Here is a 15,393-nt window from a genome sequence, read left to right as displayed (position 1 = left end):
CCCAGGCTTGTGGTGCTGGGTGACTTCAATGTTCATTTCAGGACCAATTTGTCCAGGGTGGCTCAGGAGTTCATAGCGGCCATGATGACTATGGGCCTATCTTAGGTGGTCTTGGGACAGATGCACATTGCAGGTCACACGCTTGATTTGGTCTTTCACTCTGATCAGGGTGGTGTTCTGTGGGTGGGGACTCCTGTGATTTCCCCATTGTCACGGACGGATCACCATCTGGTTAAGGTTGGACTCACAGTCACACCCCACCTTCACAGGGGCGAGGGACCTATTATGATGGTCCGCCCAAGAAGGTTATTGGATCCCATAGGATTTCAAAAAGCCTTGGAGGGATTCAATGTTGGCTCTGCCAGCGATCCTGTTGATGTCCTGGTGGAGAATTGGAACAGCAGACTCACCAGGGCGATAGACATGATCGCTCCTAAGCGTCCTCTCCGACCCACTTCAAATCTGGCCCCTTGGTATACGGAAGAACTATGGGGGCTGAAGCGGTGAGGTAGATGACTGGAACGCAGGTGGAGAAAGACTCGGCTTGAATCCGACAGATTGCAACATAGAGCTCATTTGAAGACCTATGCTCAGGCGATACGTGCGGCAAAGAAGCAATTCTTTTCTGCCCGCATTACATCCGCAAGTTCACGTCCGGCGGAGTTGTTCAGGGTTGTGAGAGGGCTAGTATGTGCCCCTCCTCCCTTGAATCAGAATTTGGAACCATCAATTGCCTGCTGTGATGTGTTTAATGAATTCTTTGTGGGGGGAAATCTCGTATTCGGGCTGACTTGGATTTCGTCTCCACACTTACTTCAGCATCTAATGTGGAAGTATCCAGCGACTCCTCTTATGTGGTTAGGTTGGATCAGTTCCAGTTTGTGACTCCTGAGGATGTGGACAAGCTGATTGGAACAGTGTGGCCCACCACCTGTCCTCTTGACCCTTGCCTGACATGGCTTATACTATTTGGCAGGGGGGTTGTTGTATAAGGCCTGGTAGAGATCATAGATGCATCTCTGAGGGAAGGTAGGATGCCTCCTAGTCTTAAGGAGACAATTATTAGACCGCTTCTAAAGAAGCCTACCTTGGATCCCTCAGAGCTGAGTAACTACAGGCCTGTCCCCAACCTTCCATGGCTGGGCAAGGTAATTGAGAGAGTGGTGGCCTCCCAGCTCCAGACAGTCTTGGAGAATATCTAGACCCATTTCAAACTGGCTTCTGGGCTGGCTATGGGGTGGAGACTGCCTTGGTTGGCCTGATGGATGATCTCCAACTGGGAATTGACAGAGGAGGTGTAACTCCGTTGGTCCTTTTGGACCTCTTGGCAGCTTTTGGTACTATTGACTATAGTATCCTTCTGGAGCGTCTGAGGGGGCTGGGGGTGGGAGGCACTGCTTTGCAGTGGTTCCGCTCCTACCTCTCGGGCAGGTTCCAGATGGTGTCCCTTGGAGACTGTTGTTCTTCAAAATCTGAACTTTTGTATGGTGTCCCTCAGGGCTCCGTATTGTCTCCGGTGTTGTTTAACATCTACATGAAACCGCTGGGAGAGATCATCCGGAGATTTCGTGCAGGGTGCTATCAGTATGCTGATGACACCCAAATCTATTTCTCCATGTCAGCATCATTGGGAGAGGGCATAACCTCCCTAAATGCCTGCCTGTAGGCGGTAATGGGACCAAAACAAAAGCAAGGGCGATCACGGAAATACAACCAAGCAAAACAGAGGGGGGATAAAACCCAACTAAGGCGAATGTGTATAAAAATTGTATATAGCAAACACACAATAGAGATATGTATGTATTTATTAATTATTTATTATTAAAACTTTTATACCGCCCTTCCAATAGGCTCAGGGTGGTTTAATATACAATAGGCCAATAGTAAGATAATCTCTGATTTCTGGCACTGGTAAGAAAATTAATAATTGAACCAAACATAACAATTCGAAATAGAACATGAATAATAGCATGTACAATGATAATCAAAGCCATTAAAAATGAAACATAAATAATAAAATGTACAATGATAATCAAAGATATCCAGAGGAGATATAACTGAACAGGGCAAAAATAGGGCTGCTGGATAAAGTAGGCAAGGCTCAATGTCATCCGTGTAGGAGTGAAAATTCCAGATTACAAAAAAACCAAACTGAGTGTAGCCTCAATGAAATGTGGATGTCATCAATCACAGACTAAGCCCACTCATGCCCTTGTGGAAGAATGCAAGCTTCACATGTTGAGATATAGCTGAACAGGGCAAAAATGGGGCTGCTGGATAAAGTGGGCAAGGCTCGGATGATATTGAGCCAAATCTGGGCAAAATACAAGGCGCTGGTTATAACCTATAAAGCCCTAAACGGCTTGGGCCCTGGGTATTTAAGAGACCATCTTCTTCGTTATGAACCCCACCACCCATTGAGATAATCAGGAGAGGTCCGTCTGCATTTCCCACCGGCTTGTCTGGTGGCTACTCAGGGACAGGCCTTCTCCGTTGCTGCCCCAAGGCTTTTGAATGAGCTCCCTAGTGAAACGAGAGCCTCCCCATCTCTGACAACTTTTTAAAAGTCTTTAAAGATGCATCTGTTCACCCAGGCTTTTAACTGATGTTGTTTTGATTGTTTTAATCTCGTTTTTAAAATATGGTTTTAAAATTTTAAATTGTGTTTTAAATTTCTTGCTTTTAAATTTTTTGTTTGTTTGTTTTTAATTAATGTTTTACTTTTTAATCTTCTTGTAAACTGCCCAGAGACTTAAGTTTTGGGCGGTATAAAAATATGTTAAATAAATAAATAAATAAATAAATAAATAAATAAATAAATAAAAGTCAGTCTTGCAAAATGAGGACAGCATGACTAAGTCTCTTTTCAATATTTGATGAGAGAGCTTGCAAGTCTCTTAAATGGCCCATAGAGGTAAGAGTATCCCATTGCAGGAATGAATTGCTTAGCTGGTGGCTTTATTGGCAAAGGAATGAATTTGTGCCAGAATGATGCCTGTAAAGTAATGAATCAGAATACTGTTGGGAAATGTCGAAGGGTAAGGAAGTTGTTCCTGCCAATGGTTTATGTGCAATGACTGTGCAAAAGAATCTGACACAGCAGTTGTACTTGAAGATTCCTTCATCTGTCCTCTTGTGTAGGGAAGCAGAACTTGTTGAGTAGCATGAGGCAGCTGGAGGAACAAGTACAAGCTGCCCACTGAAGCAGAAGGTGATCTGTTTTCATACCTAGTTTGGCAACATCATGTACCTGGTGAATTTTATGAGTGAAACTGCAGGTGCCAACCTTGCTCATTTTCTTGAATACCTTCCATTTTCCCCTCTCCAGAACTACAGAAATGACAGTTGCTACTGGTAATGTTTTGCTCCAAGCCAAACATCACTAAGTAGAGATGTGCACGAATCAGATTTTGCTATTTGATTCAAGCTCAAATGGAATAACAATGTACTTGAACTGATTCAGTAAAATAGCAGCCATTTCTGGCTGTTTCAACAAATCAACTCAAATTGACTCAAGTGATCCAGCCATAAAGAACAACAGGGAACTTGAATCACCTTATTCTTCCCCATTGGTAGGTCCTAGGTTTGGGTAAAGGTAAAAAATTATTTTAAAATCGCCTGCTTTCCCATTTCATTTGTGGGTTGGGTGGTAGATGGCACCCATTACACGATACCATCCAACCCACTTTGGTGTCCCTAGGACCTACCCATGGGGCACAATGGGGTGTTTTGAGTTCCTCATTGTTCCCTGTGGCCAAAACAAAGTGCACATATTTTGCAACCCTGCTTTGAAAAACACTGCAGAACAGAAGCACACAGTCCCTCCCTATACAGAAGATGACATTTTGCCAAACACACAGTTCAGAAATGGGCAAAAAAAAATAAATCACTGACTTAGAATCCACTGCCAAGCACAGTGCCCGCACTGCAGTAACACCATTGGCACAAGTTGCTCTCTCTCACACAGTTATGACTCCTTACTTCAGCATTGCAACAGCTGCCACAGCAGCACCCTTAGCAACTAGCAAGCATAGCCTTCAACGTCTCAGCCACATTTTGACTGAATACACCTTGCAATGCAGAATGCAGAACAGACCAGAGCAGTGATTGAAGCACAAGTTAGTCTCAAATCCAGACATGGAATACATCACAGCAATCGCCAAGAAATATTACACAAAGAGCTGCCACTGCCCTTTTCTCACCACAACACCATCTCGCAAACAGACCAAACCACAACTCAAGGAAAGCACACAGGCACCTAAGTTCTGCCTTTGTCTGAACTGAGATCCAGCAAAACCAGATAGTTATAGCAGCAAGCAATAGCACAGCAAGCATATTAACCACAAAATCAATCCTGCCTTGCCCCACCCTGGTTGGCCAGGGTGGGGCGAGCTACCAATGGTGCAGTGGGTGGGGGTGACCATGAGTCACTCACCTTCCATTGCCAGCTCAGGACAGCCCGGCAGTGGGAGGTTGGCCTTCACAAAGACCAACCACTCCATCATGTCAGTCCCTCCATGCATGTGTGAAGGGGTGTCACCACACCCTCAGCCATGGGGAACAGCCTCTGCAAACCACTGGTGGAACTTGAAGTCAAAACTGCCAGTTCACTTGGCCCTGTCAGGGAAACCATGCTGTTGGACCTGGAAGCAGTGGCGATGCTGCTGCTAGGGGTAGACCACACTAGCAGTAGGCACTCCAGAACCCTCCTCCTGATTGTGTCACAGCCTCCTCTCCTCTGCTTGCCTAATCTCAGCAAACAGGAGGTCCCTCCACCTGGGTAGCTGGTCAGGGGTGACTGCTTTGCTCGCCATCCTTAGGTAACATAGGCAGGACAAAATATATCCTGCCAATACACCCAAGAGTGTCCTGAGCCAATCCACCACTCCACTCCTCAGCCAACCTGTCAAGGCAATTGTTTCCTCAGTGGTCAGTGTGGTCTGGAGCTCACCCATCTTATTCTCAAGGAGAAGAGCATTGGGCAAAGCCTGACTCAGCATTGCTGTCTTGGCACACAAGCTGTTTGTGGCAACAAAGAATGGCTCGAGTGCCAAGACAAGACAACCTCAGAAAGGAGCACCCAGGCCTGGTTGGATAGGTCATGCAATTCTCAGCCATACCTACTTGCCAGGCCATGGATGGCTGCCTCTGACTTCCACATGTGCCAGAGCAAGAGAAAGGAAGAGTTCCACAGTCGGAACACCCTAAGGGATCAGGTGTCTGTGCTCATTGCCTTTCCTTGTGCATCCGTCTACCCTTTTCACTCCATACTTCTCCACACGGGCAGCTGTAGCAGCAGCAGGATGGTTCCTATAGCCTGTAGCTGAGATGTCTCACCTGGCCATAGCCCGAGAAGGGCCAAGCGCATCTCCCACGAACAGGTTCAGAGTCTGCAAAACACAACAAATGGACACAAAATGAACCTGCTCGGCTGCCTTTGTTATTTGGGCACCATTGTTGGTGACCATGAACTCCAGCAAAGGTTTGGCTGCCTGGACAGCCACCCCCCACCTGGTGATCCATGGCTGCTGACACTCATCTGCCTTGTGGTCAGTGTCCAGCACCTCCACATGCAGTGCAGTCCACCTGTGCTTTGCTCATGGGAGGGGTTGCCCACACCAACAGCAGCAGATGAGCCTTTACTTGCCTGCCCCCACCAGTGCACAACGAGGGACAGGAAAGCAATGTGCCTGGGAGTGGTCTGCAGTGAAGTGCCCTCTGGTGTCAGGTGCTCCTATATGCAGCAGGACCAGGCTCCTCTGGAAAGGAGAGCCTGCACACAACTACACATCAGTGGGGTCAGCTCGGGGGGTAGACCCCTTTCCCCATTGCCTATCACAACCAGCAGCATTACCCCTCTGCCTGCCACTCTACTCCTGGCTCTGCCTTGCACCCACTCAGACATCTTGAGATTAAAAAAATTTAATCCCTAACTGTGAAGTGGGGAGCAGAATAAATTCCTTTAAGGGGGTGTGGGGCCAGGGGTGGTCTATGTATTCTCTCCGGGTGCCACACACAGAGCTATTTATAGCACTGTGGTGCACAAACAGAAGCTAGAAAAATTAAATCTCCTCAAATAAAGAAGCAGGCTTTCTTGGGGGGGGTGGCTTTTTTTTTTTTTTTAGGGGAGTGACTGCAAAGCAACAATGCAGCAAATCAAAGGGAAGGGAAGGGAAGGCAAAGGACAGGGGATTACTGTGACCTTTCTAACCCAAGCCCACTCCTCCTATCCTACAGTACTGCCACCACCCACCTAATCCCTACCCCAAACTAGGCCCTATTTAAAGAATTTAATCTGTTACCTGACCAAGGTGAGGATGGGGTGTAGGGGTGGGCTCACCTATCTGGCATCTTTGGCTGGGGTGGGGGCTTCCAGCATCTTTTGCTGGAGTCGGCCATGTGCCTCTTGGAGATATTCTTGGGCCAAGTAGATACCGGGGCTCAACAGCTGGGGGTAGGCAGGTGGGCACCAGTCAGGCTCCCACCCAACCCAAACCATCAAAACAACAAAGCCCCCTTCCCTAAAAGGGGAAAGAGAGAGAGCCTGGCACTGGCAGGCTGGACAACGGACAGAAGACACTTGCCTGCAACAGCAACAACAAATCAAATTCAGGAACACAGCAGAAGGAGCAGCAAAAAAAAAAAAAAAAAGCCACTTGGGGCTGCAAGGGGGGGGGTCGTATCAGCACCCCAGTTATTAAAGCCACTGGGGGTTTGCTACAAGTATGAAGAAGAAACATCAAAATAAGGAGAACAAATCAAAGCAGCAGCACCCAGTTACAGCCACTGGGGGCTGCTGGTACAATTTTAAAAATAATGGGGGGTGGGTGGGTGGGAATCAGCACAGCACCCCAATTATTAAAGACACTGGGGGCTGGCTATAAGCAGGAATAATAAATCCAGGGGGGGGGGAATTCCAAGCAGCACCCAGTTGAAGCTACAAGTATTGGTACAATTAAAAAAAAATAGAAAAAGAAACGAAAAGCACTGCAACAAAACAAAAGAGAACAAAAAAGAGACAGATAAGCCCAGCAGGCACTCTCTGTCTCTCTCTCCACTCACTGTGCCAGGCAGGTTAGGCAGGCAGGCCCAGACCTGTGAGAGAGAGACTGTCTCCACTCTCAGTGCTGCTGGAGCCTCTCTATGATCCTTCTCTTCTGATGGCTCTCTGCCTCCATGCAGCCCCTTAAATACATTTTGAAAATCCCTCCTTTGGCCTCCCCCCTCTCTGCTCCCTCATCCCAGCCAATGGGGGCAGTTTCCCATGACAACCATCGATTTGAATGATAACAAGCCATCCAAGAAGCAGGGAGATCTCAAGCCAATCAGAAACCAGTGCCAGAAAACCAATCAGCAAGGGCGGGGAACAGGACTCAAAGTGGCACTCAAATCATTATCGAGCTCAAATCAGGGATGATTCGATGCAAGCGTAAACCAGTCCCTTTATTCTAGGGTGCAAGTTTTAATCACTCCAATTTGAGCTCGAATCGATTTGACTCAAATCGATTTGCACATCTTTATCACTAAGTTTTTCCTGCTTCCACTCCAAAGAGGTGACTTGAAATATTTTACAATAAAGTGTGGATCATCTAAAAGACTCTGTTACATATTGCTCGGTATCTAAGCTCAACAATGATCAATAATTTTCAGTGGCTCAGTTTTCACAAACCCACATGGGTTTGTTTGTCTGTCAGAGACTAACTTTGGGGATCATGGCTTTCCTGTACATTTCCTCAAGGCTTCAGATGCAGCAGGGAGAATGCGTTCAAACACTCCTCCATGATCTCTGCTTCTCTTTTAGCCCTGAGAGCAACTGAGAGATCCCCGCACTGGCCTAGCTGAATTTTAAATGTCTGTCAGCTCAATAGATCTGGCAATAGCCCTGCTCTTTTCACATCTTGCAGGACATCTGGGTTCTGTGGTAAAGGGAAAGGATTGCTCTCACCAAATCCATGGAGCCCTCTTCCCTGTTCTAGGCATCCATGTTATCTCCTCCTGCCAGCCTAATTGTTGAGACAATTGGGTTGCTGGCACCCTGTGCAGAGTGGCACAATTCCTGTTCAGGGCAGCAGCCCTCTCTGAGGTTAGCTTCTGAATGTTTCCTCAACTCTAAACTTTGCATGGCTGAAAACTTCTCTTCTCTTCTCTTTTCTCTTCTCCTGTCTATCTTCTTATCTATCTTACTTTTCTTTGCATGGCTGAAAACCTTTTCTTTTCTCTTTGGAGTCCTCGATTATTTTTTCATAAGGCTTTTCTGACTTTCCACCATCCTTGCTTATATAAGCTAGTTAGTCACAATAGTGAAGAAAATTGTTTCTAATTTACCATGGGAAACACTGGAAGGTGTCATTTAAATTATTAGGCAATTATTTTTGTTCAGTGAATGCTGCTTTATTGTTCAAGGGATAATATTTTGGGGAGAATAATATGTGGGCTTCCTGTCTTTTCATGCAGAGCAGCTGCACTATAGTGGAATCTAGTGACAGAGCAAAAGTATTACAATACCAACAAAAAGGGGAGAAATATTATTTTGACTTCCAGTAATATACCTCTTTTCTTACTTCCCGATATGGAGCATATTATAGCAAGATTTTTATTGTGAACTCAAGGGTTACTGCAAATTGCTAAAAATAGGGATGTGCACGAACCTTGGTTTGAGCACTTTTGGGATAGGGGGACTGGGAACTTTAAGAAAAAGGAGAGCAGGTCCTTACTTACTCTCTGCCCAGACAGCTTCCTGCTGGGTCAGTGTGTGCTCCAATAACCCCTGCATGGCACCAGCACACACATGGCATCTGCACATGCGCAGATGACATGTGCGTGCTGGCACTGCACAGGGGTTATTGGGACACGCGCTGCCCCAGCAGGAAGCTACATGGGGTGGTGGAGAACAGGTAAGGACCTGCTCTCCTTTTCTTTAGGAACATAGGAAGGACATAGGAAGCAGCCGTATACTGAATCAAACCATTGGTCTATCTAGCTCAGTGTTCTCTACACAGGCTGGCTAGTGGCTTCTCCAAGGTTGCAGGCAGGAATCTCTCTCAGCCCTATCTTGGAGGTGCCAGGGAGGGAACTTGTAATCTTCTGTTCTTCCCAGAGTGGCTCCATCCTCTGAGGGGAATATCTTACAGTGCTCACACTTCTAGTTTCCCTTTCATATGCAACCAGGGCAGACCCTGCTTAGCTAAGGGGACAAGCTCTCCTTAAAGTTCCCGGTCTCCCTGCCCAAAAAGTGCTTGAACCACAGTTTGAACTGCAGTTCATGCACATCCCTAGTAATGCAGCTCAGACCAGTGAAATAGCCTAAATAATATTTGCCCAGTCATTGCGATAGTTCTAAAGGTTGAGCTGAAGCAAACTCAACTACTGTGAAATGTGCTGTATGAGACAAATCTAAGGGGAGGAATAGGTACCATAAAAATGATTACAAATATATTTACCCAGTTTCTCCATGGCTGCACAAGCATTAAAAATCTCAGGTGGCTTTATATCTGGGGTGGGGGGGGACCTTTATTTTTCTTGGCAACATGTTTTTGGTGATATGTATCAAGTAAAAACAGCTGAAAGATGAAGCAAGGACAATAGTTTACTGTGATGTTAAGCCACAAATAAAGTTGATTCACCTCAGCAGTTCAGTATGCTTTTATAGTTCTTGGCCCAATTTCTTTTATAATTCTTGGTCCTTGGTTCTAAATATGCAAGTTGTGAAGCCAATGAGATGTAATGTGCAGTACAATCCTATGTGTGTTTACTCAGAGCAAGTCCCTTTATGTTCAGCTTACTCCGAGGGAAGTATACATAGGATTGCATTGCCGCCTTGGTTACCACTAACATATCTCAATGGGATGTCAGGTTTCTAGATTGGCACTCTTGTGGTTTGATTCCTTAGGTTTGCTTCACATGGTTGGCAATTGCCAATTATTGGAATTATTTTTTCTAAAGAACTATTGAGCTTATGAAAGCAAACTGCATGGCAGTGTGTCGTCCAGGGGTAGTCAAGCAACCCACTATGGTGGTCATTTAATATGAAGTGGGATTTATGTTTTTACCCCAAGGAACTATGCTTTATTGGTAGTAAAATGCTCTCACGATCACCATGACTGCAAGGGTTGAAGCAATGGAGGCATATAACGAACACCCCAGTGTACAACAATAAACTCCCTCAGGGGGCAGAAATTGTGAATTGGAATTGTTTCTAGGCCTTCTCAGTGAATATCTTTTTGCAATGCTATTAAATATAGACTAACCAGATGATATCAGTTCCCTCCCCATTTGAGGGAGGGACAGGAAAAGAAGACCCCCCTTCTCATTTTCAGGGCACTGAGCATGTTAGGACTTCCATCTTTTAAGAAAATTAAAATGTAGTCCATGGGGTGCCCAATCAGGACAGAAACTGTAGCATGTAGGAAGGAATTTCTTAAATCTTCCATGCTGCCACCCACCAAAAATTGTCTCTCCTAAGTTTATATTAGTTCCAGGAGGGAAACTTCCATAGATGCCTGCAGAGCCTGGAGGATGTAGGGAACCCTCCAGGGTTGGAAAAGGGTGGGCGGGGGCAAGCAGGAGGTTACCTTACATGTGGTGGTGGCATGGCTTCTTGGTGGTGGCACCAGCACCCTGCTGGTGCTCCCTCCATCACTCTGGCCCAGAGTGATGGGGGGAGCACCAGCAGAGCCTAGGGGAGCCACCACTGGCTCGCCGCTGAGGAGCTGCACTGCCACTGTGGCACGTAAGATAACCTCCCGCCTGTCCTCCCACCCACCCTTTTTCCACCCTGTAGGGTTCACCTGCTGCTTGTTAAGGGGAATCCTTACTGAATTCCCCTTTGCAAGCACTAGAACCGGTTGAACTGGGCCGAACCGGTTTGGTCCAAACCAGGCCCGGTTCAGCTTGAACTCAGACCAGCCCCCCCCGCTGCTTTGTAGGGCAGGTCCAGTTTTAGCTCAAACCAGTCGAACTGGGCCAGTTCAAATTGAATCCAGTTCGATTTGAGCTGGTTTGCACACCCCTAGTTGCTGGGGGGCTGAAAACGGACTTCATCAGGAAAAGCAAGACTGTTGGCCTTTTCTCTGTCAGCTATAATGACATGGCATACATGATCCAATTGTGGCATCCCTTAGCCACTTACTCTCAGCTCTAGAACAGCTCTAAGGGGAGGAGAGCTGGTCTTGTGGTAGTAAGCATGAACTGTCCCTTTTGCTAAGCAGGGTCTGACCTGGTTTGCATTTGGATGGGTGACTATGTGCAAGTGCTGTCTGTGGTAGCTCAGAGGTGGAGCATCTGCTTTGCATGCAGAAGGCCACAGATTCACTCCATGACATCTCCAGTTAGAGCAGGGAGAGACTCTTGTCTGAAACTTGGGCAAACTGCTGCCAGTCAGTGTAGACAATACTGAGCTAGACAATACTGGCCAATGGTCTGACTCGGTAGAAGGAGGCTCCCTTTGTTCTAGCTGCAACATGAAGATTATAATAACACGAGCTGCTAGGGTTGCGTGTCTTCACATCTCAGCCCCATCCCATGGGTTCTAGAAGTTAGATTTCAGGCAGATACAGCTTCTATCTAGTGCACATGCAAGTAAATCTGTGGGCATTAGCCCTAAAGTACCACGTTGTGCACAGCCTGCTAGTTGGAAATGCTTGGTTCATTTTGAATTGTTGATAACATATTGCAGAAAAATTATGTTTTTCTAGTACTATAACAACTAATTAATAAGAAAAATAGAGCTCTCTTTTTTCCCTTTTAAATCAGGGCAGGGCAATCTGTTGCAGAGTACATTGGCACAGCTGGTGCAGAGCCTTCAGCATTGTATGGAGGGTGAGGATGCTCACGCAACAATACTTCTGAGAACAGAGGTGTTAAAAGTATACAAGAGTGTTCCTATTTTAGTCTGTGAAATGCTGAAGGATTAGTTCTCCTGAATTGCTCTCTCTGTCTCTTTCAACCTTTCCAGGGGAAACAGCTGGTTAAGTGCAAATCAGAGGATCTGAGCATATCCAGTAGGTTCTCGCAGTGAAGCAGCAATAAACCATGAGAGTGAATGTTATGCCAGAGTGGGGCAGAATGTTGGGAACATAGTGTGAGAAGAAGAGAGAATGCCGGGGAAAGGTTATTATTTATGTGTGCATGGGTGCAATAAGGGGTTACTGAAACCCACGGAAACCCATTTGAAGAAAACTCGGAGAGGGTGTTCTCACATGCAAGCAAAACTGGGCTAGGGAAGCCCAGCCCAGTTTTGCCTGTGTATGAGAACCGCCAAGAACCACACAGCTCCCAGTGGCGGTGCAGCAGCAAACCCATAAGGGAGCCCCGAGTTTTAGCCCGGCTTAAAGGTGCAAACACGCCATTAGCCCAGGCTAACTGATCACATGTCAGTGCTGTGTGGCTCTGCGTGGCCCCCACACACCAGCAGCCTCCCAGCCAGCTTCACAGTACTCCCCATAATGCTCCATGCAAACGTAGTGGATTATGGGAGTTCCGGGGGCCTCCCAGCCCCCAAACCTCTTTACTGCTGGCAGAAGCCGGCAATCATCTGGGTGGGCAATCAGCCCACTCAGCAACAAGGAGAGGATTGTCTGTGGGGGAGATAAGTTTTTTGCAGCTTCATCCCCTCACTCGTTCAAGCCCTTATGACGGAGTGTGAGAAAGGGCTCTAGGTGTACTTATGGCTCTCTTGGGGCCATATTCAAGCTCAGGATTGTGGTCGTTTTGGACTGAGACCATTTTTTCTCACATCAGCTGAAACTTTGACAAAAGAATGCACATTTGGAGGTGCCCCTGTTCAGTAAGGTGTTTCTTGTTATCTTCATGATTGCAGAAAATGTGATTATCCTTTTGACAGCAAAATAGTGTGCTGGACATTGGAAGTGTTCAGTAGGAGTTTGGATACTGATCAATGTTCTATTATGGTTTTCTCTTTAACACTCACTGTTAGAGAGAAAATAGAGATAATGGACCATATAGATGGTTGTACATTTTCATTGCCGGAAATTCACCACCTGTATATACTAGGAAGGTCTTCTCACCTCTTAATTAGAAAGCTCTGTTCCAAGCAATGGTCTTAAAATTTATTAGGTTTCCCCCTCATATTCAAACATTCTGATGTTGGGGATTGAGATTGTCTGTGAATGTTCTAGCCTTGACTTCCATTATTTCCTCCTTTGCAGCTTTCCTTCATAGGAACAACCAATGACCACTCTGGCAACAGATGCTTGATGAACGGAAGAATGAAAAGAAGAATACCTGTGGCTATATTCCTTATCCCTGAGCACTGTAAAGGAATAGTTACCACTGACCATCTATGATAGCCATTTAAGTTTATTCAGCTTTTCGGATGTGGAATATGCCACCACCGCCCCCTGGGCACTGGCAACTTTTTTTTCCACATATGAGAAAGAAGATAGACTATGAATAGTGCACTTTATGAAGGGGAGAGAAGCTTTTTGAGATAATTGGAGAAAACCATTTTTTAAGATGTTGCTTTGGTGTGAAAAGCTGTATATTTCTGCCATGTAATTTTGAATGTCATTTCTAGCTGTAATTCAGGACCATTTACACAATGTTCAGGGTGGATTCTGGGTTCTGAGTTCCTATTGTCATTCAGTAGGTGCACAAAATACATCTTAACTATTGCTAGCAGGATTGGTTTGAAATGTGGCTCAGAATGGTCCTAATGTATGTGGATAGCTGCTTTCCGTTTCAGAGGTGGCCAGTCCTGTCTGCTTCTAATGAGTGAAAGATAAGACAAAAATAGATGTAATGATGCAAACATCTTTCCCCACTGCCTTTGCCTATTTTGTAGGAGAACAGTACAATAATGTTCCTGTGTTTATGGCTGGGTAGATATAATAGTTATGTTGAAATAGTATCTGAAAGAACTTCCTTCCATGCATTTGATCTGATTAGGTACATATAGAGGTCTTTCACATGTCCTTGGCTGGGAAGGTGGGCGGGCAGGCTGGGGGGAAGGCAGGATCTCACCTGCCTTCCCCCACAGATGAGCAGTGGCCGTCTGTGCTCCTGCCATGCTGCGCACACACACACTCCCGGCGAAGGCTACAGCCAGGAGCAGGAGGATTTCCCCCCTCCCGCAACCCAGAGTGCACTGCTTGGCACAGCCACTCCTCCCCCCTGGCTCGCTGCCAGAAATGGTGATGGGCCGAGGGGTGGGGAAGCCTTTTAACCCAGCAGCTATCACCCCAACGATCGCCCGCCGAGATTAAGCGAGCCACAGCTTCACTTCACCTCATTTTAACACCGGGATTAAAAGTCGGGTTAGGCGGACGGGCAGTGCGGGGATTGGGCTCGATCTCGGTGCTGCACACGAGCAGCCTAGCCCAGGATGGGCTGCCCTAGGCTGTCCGTGAGAACAGCCTCTTGGAATGGAACACAAGCTAATTGTATTTAGTGCTGTCACTCTTTCCACTCTGGTTTATGTTTATTTTTTGAAATGAATGGAATTTGTTTGGGTATAGTATATTAGTGATACTGGATGACATGATGAGGGAAATTACTTAAAGTAGTCCCATTGAAATTAAAAGGACAAGCTGGGCAATACCTAAGCTGCCCTCTTAATTTCAAAGGGACTATTTTGAGCTGTGATCTACACTATTTTTAAAGCAGGAGCTTCTCTGGAGAAAAAAAATCCCTTCTATGTGAGAGCCTTTTTCTTTGTGCTGACCTATGCACAGTACTGTGCTTTTCTTATTGCTGGGATGGAGCCCTCTCTTAAGAGTTGTAGGAGAAGAGCACTGGGAAGAACTACGCTTCCCAGCACTCTGTGCTGGCCTTCCAATATGGTGTAGGGGCTCCAGAGGGCTCGGTTTATCTTAAAGGACCTCCCTGTGCTGGGCAAAGCACAGCTCTGCACAGTGGGAAGAATCACCTCCACATGGTGCTAGGGTGACAGTGTAGAGCAGGGATTCTCAATGTTGGGTCCCCAGATGTTATTGGACTTCAACTCCCATAATCCCCAGCCCCAGTGGCCTTTGGTTGGGGATTATGGAAATTGAAGTCCAATAACATCTGGGGACCCAATGTTGAGAATCCCTGGTGTAGAGTATTTTGCTTTGGCTGAAGCTTCATGGAGGCCCAACAAACAACTAGGCAAGGAGTCACAATTAGGCTTGACAGGGGCCTTCACTGGTTCCCGGGCCTTACAGTGAAGAACACGGAGTAATTTGCTCATGTCAGCCATTCTAGTTTGGGTAGGGTATATTAGTTATATAGTTTCTGTGATTATCAAGAAGCAAAGAAAACCAATTTCAGTGGAAATCCATAAGAAAACAATGAGGAATTATTATGACATTATTCTATCGAAAAAGCAAAAAGTGATTAGGCCATCACAGTTATGCTTCAGGTTCATGCATTCCCTCCCTGCTTCTGTCTCCCCTT

The 15,393-nt window shown here is 46.3% G+C and overlaps 1 long non-coding RNA gene across 1 annotated transcript in view; it reads left to right on the top strand.

Annotated features, from left to right (window-relative positions):
* Positions 1 to 14,905, top strand: part of LOC128342460 (uncharacterized) — a 238,098-nt gene extending 223,193 nt beyond the window's left edge. Inside the window, exon 4 of the long non-coding RNA XR_008314991.1 lies at positions 13,167 to 14,905. This is a non-coding gene — a long non-coding RNA (uncharacterized LOC128342460). The remainder of the gene's footprint in view (positions 1 to 13,166) is intronic.
* The last annotated feature ends 488 nt before the right edge of the window (positions 14,906 to 15,393 follow it).

The sequence above is a fragment of the Hemicordylus capensis genome, chromosome 1, assembly GCF_027244095.1.
Source record: "Hemicordylus capensis ecotype Gifberg chromosome 1, rHemCap1.1.pri, whole genome shotgun sequence".
Taxonomy (NCBI): domain Eukaryota; kingdom Metazoa; phylum Chordata; class Lepidosauria; order Squamata; family Cordylidae; genus Hemicordylus; species Hemicordylus capensis.
The sequence above is the reverse complement of the archived record's forward strand: the minus strand, read 5'-3'. Positions and strand labels throughout refer to the sequence as shown.